The sequence below is a fragment of the Myodes glareolus genome, chromosome 16, assembly GCF_982192425.1.
Source record: "Myodes glareolus chromosome 16, mMyoGla1.1, whole genome shotgun sequence".
Taxonomy (NCBI): domain Eukaryota; kingdom Metazoa; phylum Chordata; class Mammalia; order Rodentia; family Cricetidae; genus Myodes; species Myodes glareolus.
Window position 1 is genome coordinate 30,566,953 of NC_142041.1, and position 21,997 is coordinate 30,588,949.

The 21,997-nt window shown below is 33.8% G+C and overlaps 1 protein-coding gene across 1 annotated transcript in view; it reads right to left on the reverse strand.

Moving 5' to 3' along the window:
* The window catches only part of Zcchc7 (zinc finger CCHC-type containing 7), a 155,020-nt gene that overhangs the window by 126,031 nt on the left and 6,992 nt on the right, over positions 1-21,997 (reverse strand). The window lies entirely within an intron of this gene.

Consider the following 21,997-nt stretch of genomic DNA (forward strand, 5'->3'; position numbering starts at 1 on the left):
ATTTTAAAAAGAGGGAGAGATTTATTCAAATAAATATTTGAGAAAATTAAGGAGAGTTGGCAAAAGGAAAGAGGATGAATGAAAGAAGAAAAGAACAAAGAAAAATCAAAGCTTAAACCAAAGGAGTCATTAAAAGAACTAGAGGATGAAGTACATCCTAGTATAGAGACATGAAAGATTTTGAGCGAATCTCTACAAAAAAGAGCAAAGGTAAAAATTAATAGCTAATAAACATGAAGGTTTAATAAAGCCAAACTAAGAGCAAAGGAAGTCTAGTGAACCACAGCAATGTTGGGACCACTTTGCTACATAATCTAAGATGGGAAGCAGACTACATGGTGATAGCCAATCTTAATGACCTCTATAAGACCATCTAGTGTCTAACAAAAGTACTCAATATGCATCTGTAAACTAAGGGAACGTTAACCCTTCATAACAAGCAGTACCAAACAATATTCTTTGAACTCATGCCATGAGCTACTAACAGTTAATGAAATGCATGCAAGTACTTAGAGATGAGAATAAAGATGGCATATCAAAATGTAGTAACTACCAATCTCAGAGAGTAAGAAATGGTGAGGGCATGTCAAAGAAATATAAATCACATCAATGCACTCCCAAACATCAAGGCCAGAAGAGTTTAGGGAAAAAGAGACAGGCATGGTTATGCATACCTGTAAACCCAGCACTCAGGAGACAGCAGCAGGGAGACCCCTGTGATTTTTGAAGACTGTTTGGTCCATAGAGCAAGTTCCAGAACAGCCAAGGCTACACAGAGAAACCCTGTCTCAAAAGTCAAAACGGAGAGGGAAAGAGGGAAGGAGGAAGGGAGGAAAGGAGGGAGGGAAAAAGGAAGGGGGGAGATAGGGAGGGAGGGAGAAAGAAAGGGAGGAAGGGAGGGAGGGAGGGAAGGAAAAAGGAAGGGGAGAGATAGGGAGGGAGGGAGAAAGAAACAGAGAGAGGGAGGGTAGGTAGGCAGACAGGCAGGCAGGCTGGGATAGAATCCAAAGTATAAATTATCATACATCAAAAATGAAGACTGGGTTAGGCAATGGTGGTACATGCCTTTAATCCCAGCACTTGGGAGGCAGAGGCAAGAGGATCTCTGTGAGTTCAAGGACAGCCTGGTCCACAGTGCTTGTTCAAGGAAAGCTAGGGTTTTACAGAGAAAAAACACCCTCTCAAAAAACAAACAAACAAAAACAGGAATGGGGAAGAACAGATAGATGAGTTATGCCATTAAGCCATTTTTATATGTACTCTACCCTCAAGAAGACAGAGCCAAACACACTACTCCTTGTAAACATGAATTCACTTCTGAAAGTGGAAGGAGACGAGTGAGTGATACCACTGAGCTGACCTCTGACCTCCACAAAACATGAGCACTCCCTCAACACACAATCTTACACACACAATTTAATGAGTAAAATATTTTTTATAAAGCCCGAATACTACCTTAGCCAGATGACCATGACTATCAACATCAATAATACATATTTATAGTACATATACTTGAAAAGATGCAATGAGAATGACCCTTTCTTTGTACAGTTCAGCAGAGGAAATACAGAGCACATGGGAAGAATGAAGTAAATAGTAATCCTAAAAAATTCCCGAAAGGTTATTTAATCTTTTATGATACTTAGAAACCTTGCTTTAGAGCTCCTTGGAATGGGAATTCTCTAATTCCTTCTTCATAATGACCATCATTATCAGCCTGTTTGACTTAAGTCCAAATTCTCAGGACAAATTGGAGAATTATTGGTCTCAACTCTCATTTACAAGAAGGGGAAACATTCTAGAGTTTTTATTTTGTATCAGATATACAATGGCCAAGGCTCAGTGAAGCACTCAGCTACCGGCAAGAGGCTAAAGAACAATCCACAGAAGACAAGCTCTCTGAAGTCCACAAAGCTCTGATTATCTTCTTAGAGTGAAAGGAAAATAATTTTTCAAATAATTAACATATGAAAATTACTTCATAGTTTTTCATAACCCTACATAGCTAAGAAAAAAAAGTAAAGGCTACCTTTTTCAAAGTCAGTTTTAAAAACAAAGCAATGTACCTTACCACCTCTTGGATAGGTGGGGTAGGGTAGGAGGGTGTGTGGAGGGAATGAGGAGGGAAGTGGGAACTTGGATTGGTATTTTTTAAAAATATAATAAATGAAAAAAAAAATCCCAAGTAAAATTAAGTGTAGAAAGATCATTTTACATAGTGATTCTCACAGGAAACAGATATAAAGTATACCAGTCATTTGTTTCTTGAGGGTAATAGTGTGCTAGAAACTGAACCCAGGACTTCACATGTATGCCAGGCAAGTTCTTTACCACTAAGCTACAAATTCATTATCCTTCCAGAAATTTTAATTGATTTTAATTGGAAAAAGTGAAGGAATAAATAAGTCACATTCTTATAAATTTCAGTACTACAGGGATTCGTAAGAAAGAAAACACCTGCTCAGAAAGGCTGTTATGGCTTAAAAGACAGGAAAAAGAAGCACCATGCAGACATTGTAATCGTAAAAGTAACACGGAACACTACATGGATGGCATGTGTTAGTCATTAAATACAAGTGTTTAAGAAACTGAAAAGGAAGAAATTTTGAGTGATTATTTTGGAATAATCTCTTTCTGTCCTCTAAACTGCTTTAAAAACGATCATATTTGTAAGTGATGAAATGTCTTTTAGATAGTATTACAATGTTTGAGGCAAAAAAGAAAGCAAGTTTTTCTGTTCCTATTCTAAAAAATAGCTGTTCTAGCACACATTTATTATTTGCCCTCTTTTGTGATACAATCTGATTTACCTGCAGAACACATCAAGGACAATTACTGTCACCATATAAAAGAACAATAGGTTAAAAACAGGATCCTCGAAGCAAAAGTGGAATTACAATTTAAATGAAATTTCAGATTTAATATATTCAAACATTTGTTAAATTCAAAGAGAAATCATGTTTCCAAATATAGATAGTTAAGGCTGATTGTTTATTGGCCTTCAACATACCTAGAGTTTGGCTTCCTTTTTTATTTTACATTTTGACCCTACAAATTCAACATCTACATCACTGAAAAAGTAAAATCCTCGGATGTACAGGTACCCACTGCTCTTGTCTTCTCCCATTCCCTTCCTCTCCACCCCCCCCCCTCCGCACCTGATTAAAAAACCTAAAAAGAGCCCAACTGAGCCCCACCCCCATCCCGGCCACACACTGGGCATCACTGTGGTCCCTGTGATCCTCCTCTCCTCAGGAGCATTCATTTCTAAAACCTTAATGACACTCTGTCACATTCTCTGAAAAGAAGAGGAAAAACTGCCATTAAAGGCTGTGTTCATTACAGCCAGTGACTTCTTAAAAATGTCTGCAGTCAGGCAGTGGTGTCTTCGGGAGTCTTTCAGCAGTTTCTCCTATTTTGGGGTTTCCACACATAGGAAATTACAAGGCGCTTAAAAATGCTCAGAGCTTTGAAAAGAAAGAAAGAAAAAGAGTAAAAAAGGAAGAAAGAAAGGAAGAAAGAGAAAAAAGGAAGATATAAAAAGAAAATACTGCACTCTTTGTTCCTATTAGCCATTTAAAGTATCCATTGATCAAAAACAATTAAAAATATTTTAAATGATGGCAAGTTGACACAAGAACTATTATAGAACTCAAATAGTAACAAAATCTGTTCTATGTAGAAAACCATAAGAAACTAAGAAAAAAGATACTCTAGAGCTATTCTAAGTAAGATATAAGCAAATAATGTTATTCTAACCTCTACTCCCAGGTCAAAATATCCCCCTTGGGAAACAGCAGTTTCCAAGGAATTTCCACATTCTAAAAGCTTGAACAGATTTCAAAATATGTATAAAATCAAAAGCCACCAAATTCTTACTTTGGTCAGTTTTATTTCATTGGTAAGGGAAAGGGGATTTTTTTTCCCATTAAAAATATTTTTTTTAGAGGAAAGGAGGAAAAGCTTACTTTTAATGCTTTTTCCCCAAAAAACCGTACAATATTTGAGATCTTTAGTACAAATATTCTTAAATTTACTATATTTTAAGCATACATTGCAGAACTAAAATGTCCTTAGAGAGAATAAATCATAAGGTACTCACTTGTTCTTTGCTTAGAAGACCCCAGTTTATGACACATTCTACACATATTCTACAAGATAACAGGGTCTCAATTAACTTATTTAGACAGTTAATTCATTGCAAAATTGCTGACAGAAAGTAAAACTGGGAATCCAAAAGCAACCAGCTACACAAGGCCTTGACTACTCTACAGAACCCTAGAAAAGAGATAGTTATAATTAATCCCCAAGTGAGTCCCTTCCCACTCATATTCTCTGGGCCACCTACTTTCACGATATCAATCTGAATGTTTGTTGTTCAAAGAGGACAAATTAATAAAAATTTATTTATCAAATTTAAGAAACATATGACTCCTCTTAAGAAAAACAAACTTCTCTTAAACATCAATCAAATCTGTGACAAATCCCAAATTGGGAATGTGAAACAATAGCTTAAGAAACTAATGTCTCAATTCATAAAGGGCTATCTGCATAGCAAGAATGAAACCTTTCAATGCCAAAATAAGAAGACAAATCTTAAAATTTCTGATAAATTCTATAGCGTTCTTCTCCAGATTAACACTAGGAATCTGAGGAACAAGTGTCCTGTCAGAAATGATAGTCTACCGTCCCCCAATCCATTGAGTCTACACCTCTAGATTTTTCTTTCACAACTCTTGTCTTCGACAACATGAAAAGATACACAGGTATCATCTAGAACATATTACAGAGTAATACAGTAGGCCTGATTATTTGTTGATTAAAATGAACAGGTATGAATCTTATTTTTTGGTTATCTGCTGTCTCAGATTATTTGTCTTGGTTCTCCATCAGTAAAAGATAACTAAAAAGTTTACAGACTTGATAATTAAATAGTAAAAATAACAAAGTAAACATAATTTCTGATACCCAAATAAGAAGAAACAATTACTTACAACTAGAGATACTAAATTAAAAAAAAAAACCACAAGCACATTAAATGGAGCTAAATAAATTTCAATGTAGTAAAATTTCCTTTTTAATCAAACTCCAATGTTATAATAGATTCTAGAAATAAGTAAATCCTGGTAAAATTTGCTGATGAATATTCAGGATTTTCAAGCCTACTGTTCCAGTGGCCAATCGGCCTTATTGAACCATTAACATCGCAGTGTATAAATAGCTATCTTATGCCTTTTAAGCAATGTACTAAAATTTTTAAATAAAACCTATCAAATAAATATTTTGTTAAAGAGAAATGGCACAAATATTTGGTTTTTATTAAAAAGCTATAAAAATCAGTTGTAAGTTCTATATACTAAAACATTAGTGGTATCTTAGACAATCAAATGCACAATATGAGCTATAATTTTAATCCTAACAGAACTGTCATGCCTTTTACCTAGGAAAGTCATTTGTATTGTAAAAAATAAAATCCCCAAATGTTAGAAACTCTATGTAAAAGTTAGCCTGAAAATTTAAAAACTAATCCAGTTTTTATTCTGGTCACACAACTCTCAGTTATCATCTTCGGTTTATACTTTTTCTTTGTTTTAATTGATATCATAAATAATGAACTCTATACCACCATCTCTACACCACCCAATATTAAATATTTTCAAACTATTTTCGCTACATTTGTTAGGCTTCTTTTATTAAAATAGAAAAGTATTATATAAAAGTAATTTCTATTTAGCACTCACCAATTACACTGAAATGCCTACTATCTGTTTGAGCATCATAACAGACCACAGAAGAGTGAGACAACTAAGAGGACACTGTCCCTAAGTTCCGGCACCAACTTCTTACAGTAGCTCCCACTGCATGAGGGACCCAACGCAACAGAGCCCTAATCAGGTATCTTTCCTACCGCTTGCCCTTTCATGATATTTTTCATTTTTTTATTAACATCCAAAAATAATAGGTTTTCTTATGCAATTTCATACATACTTAGTTTTGGTTGATACCTATATCCTGCCCCACCCATGTTCCCTTCATCCCCAAGTATTTTCCTGTCCACGTCCATATCACGTGTGTTCTGCTACCCTTTCCACACTCCTCCCTTGAGATCTATTTTCACCCTTTCATGAGCACCTGTCTTCCTAGCATCTATCCATGCTCATCCCCACATAAATACACATATATAAAATTAGAAGCTAGACTCTAAGAAAGAACATGTGGTATTTGACATTCTGAACCTGGATTATCTCATTCAATATATTATTTTACAGTTTCATCCACTTTTTATATTTCGTGTTGAATGTTAATACCTGGAACTACAATCTACCAGGTACTTAAAAGTTAAATATCAAGTAAGAAAAAAATAACAAAGGGGTAATGCTTGTGTTTTGTCTAAAAAGTATTAGGTAGAACAATAAGAATACTAATTTCAAATTAATTTCTACTAATTCAGAAGTCAGATGCTGACTTTCAACTTAATATCTATTCTACTTCTTTCCATTTCCTGTGAAGTGAAATGCAAAAAAGTAAAATGAGAAATTGAGGTTTTTATTTTTCGTACTGTCATGCTATTAGACTAATGACTTGTCTCTTATTTTCTGAAGATCTTAAGAAAATGCTGACAAACTACATGTTTTATTTTTAAAAGCTACTTGCTTTCCTATGCAATGAATGACAAATCACAAGAGGAAGCAACTGTTATTTACTTCCTGTTTCTAGGAAATCTTCAGGCAGCTTTATACAGATACCATACACTTTGTTCAAAGCTTTCATTAGGAAAATCTAAGCATTTTTCAATTGAAACTAAAGAAAAAAGTAAGAAAACAGCATATATACATTTTTATAGAAATGTTTTTCCTAAAAAATTAGACAGACAAAGCCTAAATTGCAATCTTAAGACTAGCCAATGTGGGTGGGGGAAAGCTCTATTTCAGGAGTTGCATGATTCATAGCAATCTGGATCATAAAATCTTATATACTCTATTCCACAGTAATCTTGGTACCAAAAAAGCTAGTTATTATATATAGCAAGTCTTCAAAACAATTGTCTAATCAAATATGACACAAACAATCTGAGATTAAGCAATTCCTAACAGTTCAGTTCAAACAGTAATCACATTTGCCGAAATTGCTCTTATTTCTAGCATTTAAACTGTATAAAGCATTCATCCATCTATTCAAGAGGTGAATGCATATGCAAATGTATGCTGTGTCCTTCAAGTACAAAGCTCATACCTATCTGTATCTATATAAAATTATGAACAAGTAGACAACCTACTACTTGCTTTTAGATGAGATCACCATTGCCAATCCAACTTGTTAGAATAATTCTGTCCAAAATTTTACCAAAATATCTCAATAGGCTAGGTGAGGAATTATTTGATGAGGCACTAATTAATAAGAATTGTTACTCCAAAGTTTTAAAAGCAATCATCAACATAATAAGCAACTAAAAAAAGTTGGGTATATTTCTTTTTTCTAAACTCATGAAATCTGCCATTTTTACTCACTTATAACAGCATAAAGAATTAACCTTCAGATTCTTTCTTTTTAAGTTAAGGTTTGCTTATACCTGGTAATAATTGTCTTTACTTGAGAATTCTTAACATTCTGCTTTAGTAGCTCAAACATAGAAAATGAAAAGAAAGGGTTTTACACTTTGGGGTTTCTTTATATACATGCCTCCTGATAAACAAATTACATATTCACAAGAAAATGAACATAATCTTAAGAAATATGCATACAAATATGAAGTAGATTTCTAAAAACTTAAAATAGTATTTGATATATTAAAGTTATCCCTTTTGAAGACTAGAGAAACAGCCAAAAAAAGGGAAAATTTAAATACTTTAACTTTCCCATTTTCATGTCAGTTTTCAGTCCATTTTTAATCAAGAGTTAAACCAAGAAAGTAAACTGTTTATTAAAATTCTCAATGACCAGCAAAGCATGCTAGAAAACTTTTCTTTAGCCCATTCAGCCCTTCAAATAATCAAACAATAAAGCAAATATTACAAGAACAAGGCTGACAAAAAATCCTAATGAACCTCTCAGATGAGAAACTAATTGGTACTAAGTACACAATGGCTTACATTTAATCCTGTTAATAACCACACAGAAAAAGAAATAAAAGACTCACTTTTCAGTCATCTCTCTGGACCACTGGGCTAAAATAACAGCATGACTAAATCTGACATTGACCCCGTGGCCCTGCTAGGAGTTAAAAGAATTCCTTTGAGCCTTCAGATGCCTGTTTTCAACTGCTCCAGAAGGGGTGGGCTAGTCACACACACTTGTTAGCCTTCTTTACAGTAACAGGTCAAATTAGAAATGGTCACATACACTGTAATATATAGCAGTGCTTACACCTGCCCAAGAAAGAATGCTAAGGTAGTTATAGCAGGCTCATAAAATACCTGGTTGAATTGGAACGATGAGATTTTATTCTCAAGTATTAACATTATTGAATATGAAACTTTAAAAAGCAAATTCATAAGACATCCAAGTTAACAAAATCAACTAAAAGACATGTAAGAACAATCATTAAACTATAAATTTTTTATTGTGTTTTCAGCAGTCAATTAGATGAAAATATACTTTTTGAATTCTCATAAGCTTTCATGACATGAGTCTTCAAAGAACTTATAGTGTCAAGATACAAACCCATCTGAAAATAGCTTTTCCATCTTAACCTTTTCCAAAATACAATTTACCTCCCAACTAAAAAAAACCAAACAACTCACTTTCTTTCTCACTAGTAAGGGAATAATCAAGGACACAATCTGCCATACTTCATAAGGTTTTCTTCTAGTATTAATATTACGAATTATGCATGTATATCCTGAAAATAAAGCTAGGGCTGTAGTCCTATTTCACAAAGTGTAATCACTAAGAAAATTTAAAAGCCAACTGCTAGCATCCATTCAGTATGTTTCTCTCAAATTCCTGCAATTTAAAAATAAGCCTCCAATTTATATCAATATTTAAAACTGAAGTTCAAGATTTTCTGAATGCTGAAAACCAAAAGATATTCTTAAAACTCTAAGAAATAAATTATATATTTATAGTACATATAAATATATATTATAGATGATTTCTAAAGTAAAACATAAAAATCAACTTTTGCATTTCCCTTTCTAGACTCTTATAGACCTTTTATAACTTAGATTTTCATAGCAATAAGTTTTATAAGTACAATCACTTATTAGATAGTAGGAATAAGTTTCAAGGCATTTTTGTCAATTCTTAAAAGCCTACATTGATTTAGAATAAAGACCAGAATAAAAGTTTTAATACTTATCACTATCAAACCTTGTCAAACACGGTCAACCCTTTTCCTACTTTAGAGTTTCAGCACTCCATCTCCCTAAAAGCCTATAATGGATACAGTATTTCCACCTGTCAGATAGGATCACTTGGGACAGATTTTTTTTCCCAGTTTTTATTCTGTTCTCGTCTCCTACTTTCTCTCATTTCACAGAAATCCCAACAATCACCTGGAGCACAGAAACACGGGAAGGACTTATTTCATAAACAGCTCCGATTTCAATTCTAACTCAGAACAGAAAAATCCAAAGCTAATCAGTTTCCAAAGCACTCATTAATTAATTAATTAATTTTATACTCATTAGCTTACCGTCACAGCATTTTCTGGCCTGAAGAAAAACCACAGTAAATAAAAGTATTTCCAGTATATTTTATAGTTACTATACACACACACACACACACACACACACACACACATATATTGCTACTCAGTTTTAAAAGAACATCCCATCCACTGTCAAAAAAAAAAAAGAGAACACAAAATAAAAAAAATAAAAAGAAATGCCACAAAACAGAATTGCAAATAAAACTGGAAAAGGCAACAGCAATCATGACCTTTAGAAACAAAGGTTGTGTGGCAGCTGCCTGTGAGGCTTCAGCAGCACTAAACATCCCGGCTTCTCTCCTCGTAGACTTCCTTCCACAGGATCTGCAGTGCTGTGCTGCTGGGCTCACACAAGTGAGGGCTACACATGCCATGAAAATGGATTTTTAAAGTTACATACTTTTATGGTTTTATTACTTTTATATTATAGAATATATACTGATTTGATGTACTATTTGAAATTGCTGTATTTTAAAATTATTTGATAGAAATATCAAAAATCAACTAGAAAGTATCTTTTAAATATTGTTCAGAATCCTGGGAATAATTTTACAAACTAATGAAGACTATGATCAAAGAGTAAAAATTCAAATGACTATTTTATTTAGAATAATCAACAACTAATTAGATATTAGGATACATTTCCTTGTTTTGAAATTAACTAATTTTAAAAGAAATTGTTTCTTGAGAATTAATTTCATATAAATCAAAATATTAGTGTAAAATCAAAATATTGAATGTGAGAAATGATAAATATAGAATAGTAAAATAACACATAAAAATGCTGTTTCTTGGCAATCATGAATTCCGTAATTTAAGATGCTAAAATTATCAAATTAAAAAAAAAAACATTCGACACAGAAAGAATGATGGCCATTCCTTCAGGATCCATATTCAGAAAAATGACTAGATAGCTAGTTGTCATAATGTAAATCACCTACATTAAAAATTCCAAAATGATAAATTATGACAATGCATCTCCCCTTCCTTCTATTTACCATCACCAGAAAGTGTTTTTCAGGCTGTTAACTGAAAGTTAACACCATTTTTCCTGGGCTAAATCAGAAAATTATTACAACCTTTAAATGGCAAAGGAGCTTTTATTTATTATATATTAGAATAATATACAATACTGTATTATGCCATGTATTAGAAAACCATTTTGTAAAACTGTTGGGACTAGATTCTCTTATTTTTCACTTACACAATTATTATTTGATATTTAACCTGCCACACCACAGTTCTCCAAGTACTAAGCATTCGGCAGCAAAAAGCTGTTATTTCATAAAACAAAATTAATCACCTTTGAGTGGAAATAAGCAGCATTCTTTAAAATGGCAAATTTATAAAAAGGTCAAGGTATCACTGATAAAGTAAATGCACATCCAAATGTCTATTTATACGTGTAGACAACGAATTTTCAATATAAGAAGAAATCATATATGTGATTACAACTGACTTCAAGGGTGTATTTTAGTATACAGTATTTAAACTGAAATTTCCACACTAGTATTCCTTACTGACAATTAGTATTTTTACTATTAAAATGATTCAACAACAAATAATTATTTCATTCTAACAATAAAATGAGCATGAATAGAAATTTTCAGGATTAATAACTTTCCATCAATTTCATTCATAAAGCTAACATTTTAAACTTCTCAATAGTTCAGGAATTAAATTGTTACTGTTATTAAAAAAACAAAACCATGAACAAAATGAGGTTTTCTCTGCTAGTTCCCCATGGATCTAAGTATCACACCATAATTCTTTCCAATCTGTACAACAAAACAACATAGAAAAAGAAGGGCTGAGGAAAATAGAAATTCTAACAAAGAAACAACTTTGGAATTAAAAAAAAAAAATCCCTGTCCTCTCAGCAATCAACAAAATAAGAAGAAAGAAAAAGTAGAAAAGTCACTCAGAATATATGACCAAATAAGCATGGGCACTCTTGCAGAAAACCAAGTCTGCAACCCAAAGCCATGGGAAATTTAAATGAGCAAGCGGGACAAAAGGCAGGGAATCTGCACAGAGAGACTGCTGAGGCTGCAGGTACCGTACTAGAGATCTTTTTAGATTCCTAAACAAACTTTACTGGTTTAATCAATTTTTCCAAGAATAACTACCAAGATTCAAAAGAAGATTAAGTTTTCCCTTTTTAGCTAAGATACACACATGCATGTGGCATATGTAAAGGAAGAGAAAGGATTCTCATTGCTTAATATTCCTTCAGAAGCTTGCACACAAACCTATGATCTTCTAGGTTAAATAATCAAAGGAATAAAAACACCTAATAAAATAAAGCCTCTGCTGCTCCTGCTCCCTAAGTGGTGGCATGACATCACAGCCAAGCACAGGGCCTCTGCTCACACAGAACCTTATTACAGAGTCAGTTTAACTAACCAACACCGTTTAATATGAGATGATTTGTGGTTTGACCATTACACTCCTTTTGTTAAACCTGACAATCATAATGATTTTCCAAATGTAAATATTTCAAACAGAAAATTTTAAGCACAAATAACCAAAAAGACTCATGGTATTAATCCAAAAATTTTACAAGTTACTACCTGGTGAATTTTTACTAAGAACTTAAAGACTCAGAAACATTTAAACTAGATATTGTAAACTTCTTCAAATAGTTGACATCCATGATATCAGGTTTAAATGATTATTAGGCAATACTGAAACACACAATATTTAAGTTAGATATATTCACCACAAAAGTCTGTGTCACATTTAAAGCAAATAGAATGAACAGGAATAGACAACAGAATGATCAAAATACGTGCCTGTATGGAACTGAAGAAATCACTCAAGTTCTTATTGTAACAAGGAAATTTTATTGGAAATGAAAATTCTCCTTAAATGTATAAAGTATTATTTCTAAAAGTCACTGACAAAAATTCATTATGCTTAAAGCAGACATTTAACACATAAGAATAGCTAGTGCAATGTAAAGACTAACTCTCAGGGTTAATGTAGTTCCACAACTCTTCAGAAACCACCTTCCTTCAGTTAAATGAATTTCTCACCTCATTTTTTTTAAAGCACTTGTATGACTTTAGCAAACTCATTTATCAGTCATGACCAAACTTTCCTGATTTTCAGAATTCCTCATTAACTACAAATACAGAGGGTGTTGAAAAGTTCTCTATAAAGGTAGGTATTTCTAGGGTGGATAATTCTGTTACAAGTGTTCTATAGTTAAAGAGCAAAAGTGAATGTGACCTACTCACTTCAAGAAACTTGCCAATAAAAAACACTTTCCTTAATAGATAGTCCTTGAGTTTCTTAAATGCTGTTCTCTCACCTGGGGGCACATGACTAGCTTAAAGCAAAGAATGGCACAAACTATTTCACCATCAGTTTTGCAGTCTTCCTTTAAAATGTGTTCGCAAAAGATAGGAATAAAAACAGTGAACTAACTTTCAAAACTGACAAAAACTGAAATTCTAAAGTTAAGACCTTGTTCCAGAAATTAAAGTTGCACATTCAGCAGAGTAAGTCACTTAAAATAATTTGTTTTATCCATTCCTTGAATCCAAATGGGTACTACAAAGTAAACTTTATCTCTAGAATTACACCAGACACCAGAGACAACGTGACTGGATCAAGACTTACATGAAAAGGAAAATCAAAGGTATGCCTTTGTGTACTCTGTGCATTTTTAAAAGAAAATGTGGTCTTACACATGGTGTCTGCTCAACTAAAATGGTTATCTCTAATTCTTAGCAGAAGAAACAGATATCAAGCAAGTAACTGAAAATATCAAAATCTTCACAATACCTTTAATACATAATGAAACAAAGATAAGCAATGAAACAAAGGAAGTTTTTTAGAATGAGAAACTTTCATCAACACTTCATTATTAGCCAAAGGGGAGCATTAAAGAAAGCAACAAATTACTTGAAATTCACATAAATTTAGCCAAGTCTTAAAAAAAAATCTATAAAGGAATCATCTGAGTTGCCTTTATTCTCATGGAAAAAAGGATCAAATGTTCAGTATTTCTTTTGAAAAAAGGTTTCATAATCTAAACATTTGTCATTCATATAAAATTTATATCCTGACCATAAAAATATCATGCCTATCAGTTATACTTAATAACATTATACAAATCATTTTTATATACAATAGGTTATTTTTATAGCAAGAAGCTATGTGAAAATTACATTTAAACACTGCACCTAAAAACATCAGGATTCAAGTTCCTCTGACAAGAATGAAAATGTTGCCCACTAATTTCATGCTTCTCCATTCCAAAGCAGTAAGTAAACATACAGATAAAGTAACATTTTAAATAGCAACTGTACTGTCACCAGTTCAATAAATATATCAACGGAGTTTTCCACTGAGCAGTTTCTATTGAATTTAGTATATCTATAAAAAATCAGACGCAAAATTTAATTCTCTTCTTTGGAATTGCACAAAGATTTTTTTTCTTAAAGCAATGGAATGAATTTAGACTGAAAGTCATAAAGTGACTTTGAAAGAATACATACCAAAATTTCTGGTTGTACAACGAAATCACAGTTAAATTAATGATACACAATATCAACATTCCACAATGTTATTAAAATCCAACCCAAAGCTGCCTTGGATTTTGTGGATTTCCAATAAGATTTGTAGTCTGCTGAACAATAGCCATAGAGGCTTTTAAACTTCACCCCATTCACAAGTAAAGTTGAATCTGAACATTTTTATTTCTTCTCTTCCTATGACAACTGAAGAACACAGCTCAAGTCATTATGCTAATTAGAAAGTAAATTTAAAATAAGATGCCCTTACAACAGTTAAGTGGAAGGTGACATGTACAACTAGAGACTCAGCTCAAAGCAGCTTTAGGAATTGTGTCCAGGCTTACAAAAGCTGAACACACTGGGAGGACTCCCGGATGCTCTTGGTCACTGAGGCTCTAGCATGTGGCTATTTTTTTTATTGTAAAACAGATATTAAACTACATCCATGAGAAGTATGTCAAATGGCAACTCATTTTTATAACCAATTAGGTCTAGGAAGTCATGAGAACTGTAATTACTTAAATTAAGTTGGTGATTGAAAAAAAAGGGAGGGAAAATACTACCTTAAAGATCTGAAGAACTACTGAAAGTAAAGCTTAATTTATTGATGATTCCAAACTGAACAATTTGATTCTTTTACTATGCTCACACTATTAAAAAAGATGACGACCTATAAAAAGCCAAAATTACATTTTTTAAAATGTTTTACTTTCAAAAGCCCTGCATAAAGGGTCTGGAGAGATAGCTCATTGGTTAACTACTGAAGCAGAGGACTCAAGTTCGTTTCCCAGCCCTCACATGGTGGCTTACCACCCTCTATAACTCCAGTTCTAGGGGATCTGATGCCCTGCTCTGGTCTCTGAAAGCACCAAGCACACACAGGGTACACAGACATACATGAAGGCAAAATACCCAGCTAGCAAGCTTTTTCATTTGCAGGTACCACTCTCCCTCTGGAGCCTCCCTGTGTGTGTTTATGCGCAGGTGTACATGTGTGATAGGCAAGTGTATGTGTGCACATGCATGAAGACCAGAGATCAACCTTGGGAGTTGTTCTTCAGGAACTGACTGTACTGTTTTTTGAGACAGAGTCTCCTGTTGGGATCTGGTGCTTGTCAATTAGGCTAAGCTATCTGGCCAGCAAGCTCAAGCGATCTGTCTGTCTTTGCTTTCCCAGTGTTAGAATTGTAAGTACATGCAATCATGCCAGGCTTTTTACTCAGGTACTGGAGAACAAAATTATGTCCTCATGCTTGCATTGCAAGTACTTTACAGAGGTTTTTTTTTATTTTTTAAATTTTTTTAAATTTGCTTTATATGTATGCATATTTCACTTTCATATATATGCATGTACACCATATGAATGCCTGGTGCCCACAGAAGTCAGGGCAGGGCTTTGAACTCCCTGAAACTTGAGCTACAGATGGCTATAAACCAACATGAAAACTCTGGAAACAGAACTCAGGCAATAACAACAAGAGCTCTAAATTATCAAGTCATCTATATGGACCTGAGAAGCCTCTTAAATAAACATCTCTTGTTCTTCTAGAAATGTATTTAAATACATCAATGAGTTTTCTCTATTATCAAGCATTTTAAAGCTTCTAAGGCAGGGACTATGTGATAACTCTTTTTTTTTAAATATTTATTTATTTAGTATACAATATTCTGTCTGTGTGTATGTCTGCAGGCCAGAAGAGGGCACCAGACCTCATTACAGATGGTTGTGAGCCACCATGTGGTTACTGGGAATTGAACTCGGGACCTTTGGAAGAGCAGGCAATGCTCTTAACCACTGAGCCATCTCTCCAGCCCCTATGTGATAACTCTTGAATCCCAATATCTTAATAAATAAATTGCTTGCACAGTGGTTTGTTTCTTTTTAAGATTTAAGACTGTCTCATAAGCTAGTAGATTACAAAATGTCACCAACTCAAATAAAATATATATCTAAAGAAAGTACTATATTAGAGACAAGAACTACTTGGGCTTTTTGTATAAGCTACCTCAAGCACAGTTAGTCAACTGTGTAGACTCTTGACATCTAATACTAAGAAACTAGAAGCAGTCCTTCATTCAGTAAACTTTAAACTGACACCTGAAGGGTAAAGAGGCATCAGTCAGACAAGGCAGAGACTGATCCAAGAAGAAAAACCGCATATGTAAAGGCCCAAATCAAATCAAATAATGCAAGTATCTGAAAAACTAAAGAGGAGGACATGAAGATGGGAGAGGAACTCTAGGCAGATATGTAGCAGGGAAATGAGGCTGGTAGTAGATATGATCAAGATACACCGTATAAATGTACAAAATGATCAAGGTATAAATAAAAAAAGGCAAAAGAAGGAAAACTGAAATTTAAATAGCTACCCATTCTACTCAATTCTTTTCAGTTCCAAGCCTTGGTTGAGAGCCTATAAAGTTCCAGGAACTCAGCAAGGGCTCTGCATGAATTCACCTTCTGAAATTACAACTAAAGTTATGAGGATATGTTGGAGGGGAAAGTCAAATCTGAGACAAAAATAAAATACTTATTACCCTAAGTTTTCAAAGCCATAAATGTAACTCAGTTTCAAAATCCGCAATTTCACATTAACTGAGCCATGACTTCATTTCAACTTCAAATAATTATGGAAAAACAAAAACACTAGTGGCAAAGGCAGACATCCTTTGCATTTAAACTCACTTGGGACTTTCTTTTGTGTCCACTACATGGGTCAAACTGGACATACTAAGAATTAATACAGAACTTCTAGACAATCACAGACAGTCACAAATCAGAAACTAATATGGCTTCAAACTTTAAAAGGCCATATTGTTCATTCTCCAAAGGGTATTTTCTAAATCCTGGACCTTTAAAATTTTTGTTAAATCCTTCAAAATTATGAAATGAGAAAAGGGCATTAACATAAAGAATGGAACTAAACCATGCTTTTTCAGTTGGAATTGCACAATTATTCACTGTTTAAAATTCACTTTAATAGTGCAACAAGTTTACTAATATTTACTGACTATCTGAAGTTATTCTTTACCTATATTCAGAAAAACAATAATCATTGTGTGCCATAAGTGACACAAAAATAATTCAGTCCTATGAGAAACATCTTTACACGGCAATAGAAATTCAATTTCAAAAAAAATTCAATTTCAGTATATATTATTAAAAGAAGAAAAAAGGTAGTATAGTGTCATAGTGTGTCCTAATTATTTAACAAAGGGAAAGAGAAAAAACATCATGATGTGTGTGTGTATTTTTGTTTGTTTGTTTGTTTGTTTTTGTTTTAACATAAGGACAAAGCATTGTTTTTTTCTTAATCTGCATCCATAAGAGCAAGAACAGCAACAGGATGGAGACTTAAAAAATAGTCATCTGAATAGGTTTTGAATTTGAAAACTAAAAAAAATTTATATAAGACAAAGTTAAATTTTGAAAAGCTAATCTTATCTAGCACAATCTAGCTACACTTTACATAAGTTATCCTTATACCCACAAACAAATGTAGTTCGTACCCCTCATCAAGGAAACATCTTTTACAACAGATAGAGACCATTACAGAAAACCACAATAATGAAAATACAGAGTTGTGGAGAGGATCCCAATGGATACATCTTTAACATGGCTCCTGTACCTAAAGCTTAGAGATCTTTGGAAGGAGAGGTGAAAAGATTGTAAGAGCCAGAGGATTAGGAAATTTACTGTGAGACTGTCTCTCCTAGAAATGTCAGAAGCTACATTCACTCATGAAGTCTCTTCAACAAGACTGCCTACACATAAGCTGAAGAAGGAAAACACTGAAGTGGAGGAGTGGGGTGGCAAGGTGAGGTGGCCATGAGGCCTCAACCTTAACAAAGGACTAAGAACTTAACTAAACTACAGGCAACTAAGGAACGCTAAGAGTGGGAGAACTAGCCTTCCACAGGGAAGACCACACCTCTTGGTTGTCCAATGGTCACCCCGAAAACATACATATAAGTAACATTATATGGACTAAGCAAACTGTATTTATATATTTAGGGATACCAACACACACACACACACACACACACACACACATATTAAGGAAAAAGAAGGTGCAAATTTGAAAGAGAGCAAGTGGTAAGTAACATGGGAGGGTTTAAAGGAGGGAAAAAGAGGAGAAATAATGTTAATTATACTATAATATAAAAATATGTATTTTTAAAATATGTAAAATAAATATATTAAAATAAAATGAAACAGAAGAGCCTATGTATGAAGGTAATAAGGGAAGTAAAGGGATAATAAGTCACAATAGGCAAGATAGTAAGATACATTAAATAAAACAAAAATGCAGATAGGAAATTCTAAAGGGAAAATAGTTCAAATGATATAACTACATTACAAAGAGAAAGTAGAGAAGATCAAGATGAGCTATAAATTACAATCAGCTAAAAACTGTAACATACAAATCATCTAGGATTAAAATTAACTCTAAGGGGAAAAAAACCGTAGTTTGTGAAATCTGATTGATGATTTGACGACAAGCAGTTATTGGCAAGTTGTTTGGGTGTGAAAATGATTAATTTAAAAAGAACTTTTACCTTTCAGAAAGTTTCACTGAGTGAAACACATACTGTATGTATGAATGAAATGGAATTACGTCTATGTTTTCTTTCAAAACAATGGCAGAACCATGGACTTATAGGTAAAAAACAAAACAAAAAAAACCAGATCAGTCTGAAGTTCAAAGATCTATTCATATTTAACTATGAATGTTAAAGCTGGTTTACAGGACAATGGAATCCATTACAACATTTTATCCATAATAAAAACCTACAAGGAAAAATTAACCATTATTCCTACAGTTAAATGTCGTTTTCTATCCAAGAAAAATAATCCCCAAAGGATTTATTGTCTCTGTTCTTTAGTGGTCTTATGCAAACAATGCTTGACATTCACTACACCAATGAAAACATGCTTGTTTCTTCTCGTGCATCTTCTCTCCCAATAGCAGACATCCTTTGGTCTCCACAGGGTGTTACACATGGTCAAATACAATCTACAAAAATATCAAATGGAAAATTCCAGGAATAACCATTGCATTAAGTTTCAAACTGTATGCCATTCTGAACAGTTTGGCAGCATCTTGCACAATCCTTCTCTATTTGCTGGTAAGAATCATCTGTTTGTCCAGCTTTTCTGTGCTGCAAGTTACCTGCCTCCCAGTCACTCAGTAGCCCTTCCAGTTCTCAGATCAGCTATCATGACATCACAGAGCTTATGTTACATCTCCCTAATTTTATTTAACAGCAGCCCTAAAGTTTAAGAATAGTGATGCTGGCAACTGTAACATGCTAAAGAGAAAATTTTGTAAAAGCCCTTCCTTTGGACAAAAATGTAGTTATTGATGAAAGAAAGAAATGTATACTGAGATTGCTAAAAAAAAAAAAAAAAAAAACTATGGCAACTATGAACTATCTGTGAAATTATATCTAGAGGAAAAATACTAAGTATATGCATTTATATAGTCTTCCATACTTATGGACTAGTTCAAATTCACTAACTGTATTTGTCTATAGAACACAAAATTTCAACAATATCTATTATTAGAATTTTGAGAGACTTAATTCCAATGCTCAGATTTCTACAAAACTACTCAGCTTATTATATCTGTTAAATAAACAATTTGTCTCTCTCGTTTAAAGTAAGTGCACTTCCATGTACTCATGTCATTCTGTATTTTACTCATTCCTTTTTCTCAGGGTTCTCAGAATCTACAGTTAGTTCTAGTAGCACCACCTTTACTTTCCATGCCCCAACACTTACACAAATTTACTGAATGATGGCTGGTGAGGCAGCTCAGTGAGCAATCACTCTGCAAAGTGTGCTAGATTCCCAGGACCCACAGGGGGAAGGAGAGAACTAACTCTTGTAAGTTGTCCTCTGGTCTCCACAAGATTGCCATGGCATTCACATGCCCAGACTTATGTATGCACAACATGCATGCATAAACACACAGAGAGAAAACTAAAAATGTAATTTTTAAAAGTAAAAATTTACAAATAAATAAACATCCTCCTCTATTAAACCTTTTTAAACAACAACCTGACTTTATTAATGCCCTCTTATAGACACCTTCTCTCTAACTGGGTTCCCTCATCATCCAAAAGGAGAAAGGTAACCCTGCCCCCACACTATACTCCTAACTCCAGTGCCACATCGTGTCCATCTTCCACCATTAAGCTACTTCCTCTTTAGGTCCGTATCGTTAGCAATTTCTCCTCTTTCTCAGGGCCACCCTTACCCAGTTTCAAGTTCTTCCATAAAGTCAATGCCTACTTCATGTTTTTACAAATTATCTATACAGTCCCTTTAGCTTCACCATCTCTGCAGATCCTTAAACCAGCAGAGACCTGGTACAAAATAAAAATAAACTTTCTCTTCAGTATCTTAAAGCTAAAATAACATAAGGCACCAAATCAAAATACTCAGCAAGAAATACACAGGAATCTGACAACAAGAAACTAGTTACGGAGATGATCATTGGGTTTCTGTCATTTTAGACCAACCCCTGCCCCCCAAAAAGAAGGAATCCTTCAAAGTGAGTTCACAAGTTCATATTTTTTAAATTGATTGAACACTACTACTGTTTTCTTGTTTTGTTTAGTTTTGTTTTTCGAAACAGCGTTTCTCTGAGTAACAGCCCTAGTTGTCCTGGAACTAGCTCTTATAAACCAGACTACCCTTGAACTCACAGAGATCTGCTTGTCTCTGCCTCCCGAGTGCTAGGATTAAAGGTGTTAACCATCACCTCCCAGCCTGAACATTATTTCTACGCAATATTTTTATTCTTTTACTGTTGATGTGCTAGCGTAAAGAATTCCAATCTCTGAGTGTCAGATTCCTAGAGAGTTACACAATTAATTACAGCTTGGGTACCGAGACATACAGTATATAAAGATTATCTTCCACATATGTGCATTAACCAATGTACAGTGTTGTGACTAGAAAACACTAAGTTTTGTAAGAGAATATCAGCAGCTGTTTACCAATACATATTTTTCTCAATTACCAGATACAAAAACTCCAAGTACAGTCATAGAGGACTCCATCGGCGGCTTTAAAGGAATGGCATCTTTCAACCACCAGGATGACTACCAGAGAGCATTCCCCACAGCACTCACAATCCCATACTGTCCACTCCAATTTCTCTATTCCCAAGTCACAGTACTGTCCCAAGAAAATCATATACCTTTCTCCTCTACCTCTAGAAATATTAAAAGACTTAGCAGTTCAGTTTTAATAACATATAACAGCCAATCACATCTTACAAAACCTCCCGGAGCTAAGAAACAGGTTTAGTCTCTAAAAGTTTCTCCTCTTCTATGGAAAAACGTTATTATTTCTCCCGTGTTCAGACAGAACCTCATTTGATTCTGTTCTTTAACTACTATCCTTTCTTTTTATTATTCTTGCTCTCAAATTCTGAGATTCAAACTACTGGCCACCTGTCTTCTTTTTTTTTTTTTTTTTTAAGACAGGGTCTCTTGTATTTGAGACTGGCCTTGGACTACAGATGTATATCACCACAACTGGTTTACATGGTATTGGAGATCAAACCTAGGCCTTGACACATGATAGATGAGCACCATAATAAATAAGCTATATCCTCAGCCCCTATTTTATAAGTACTATACAAGTCAACTTCCCAACAAAAGGTTGAATAGTTAAGAAATTTTACAGCTTGGAAGCCTAACTAATTCCTTAAAAAATAAAAAGAAAAAAAGTCTGACACTTCTTGGGGACCCAATCATGATCCATATTGAATGTCATCATCTTTTCAGAAAATAGTAGGGAGGCACT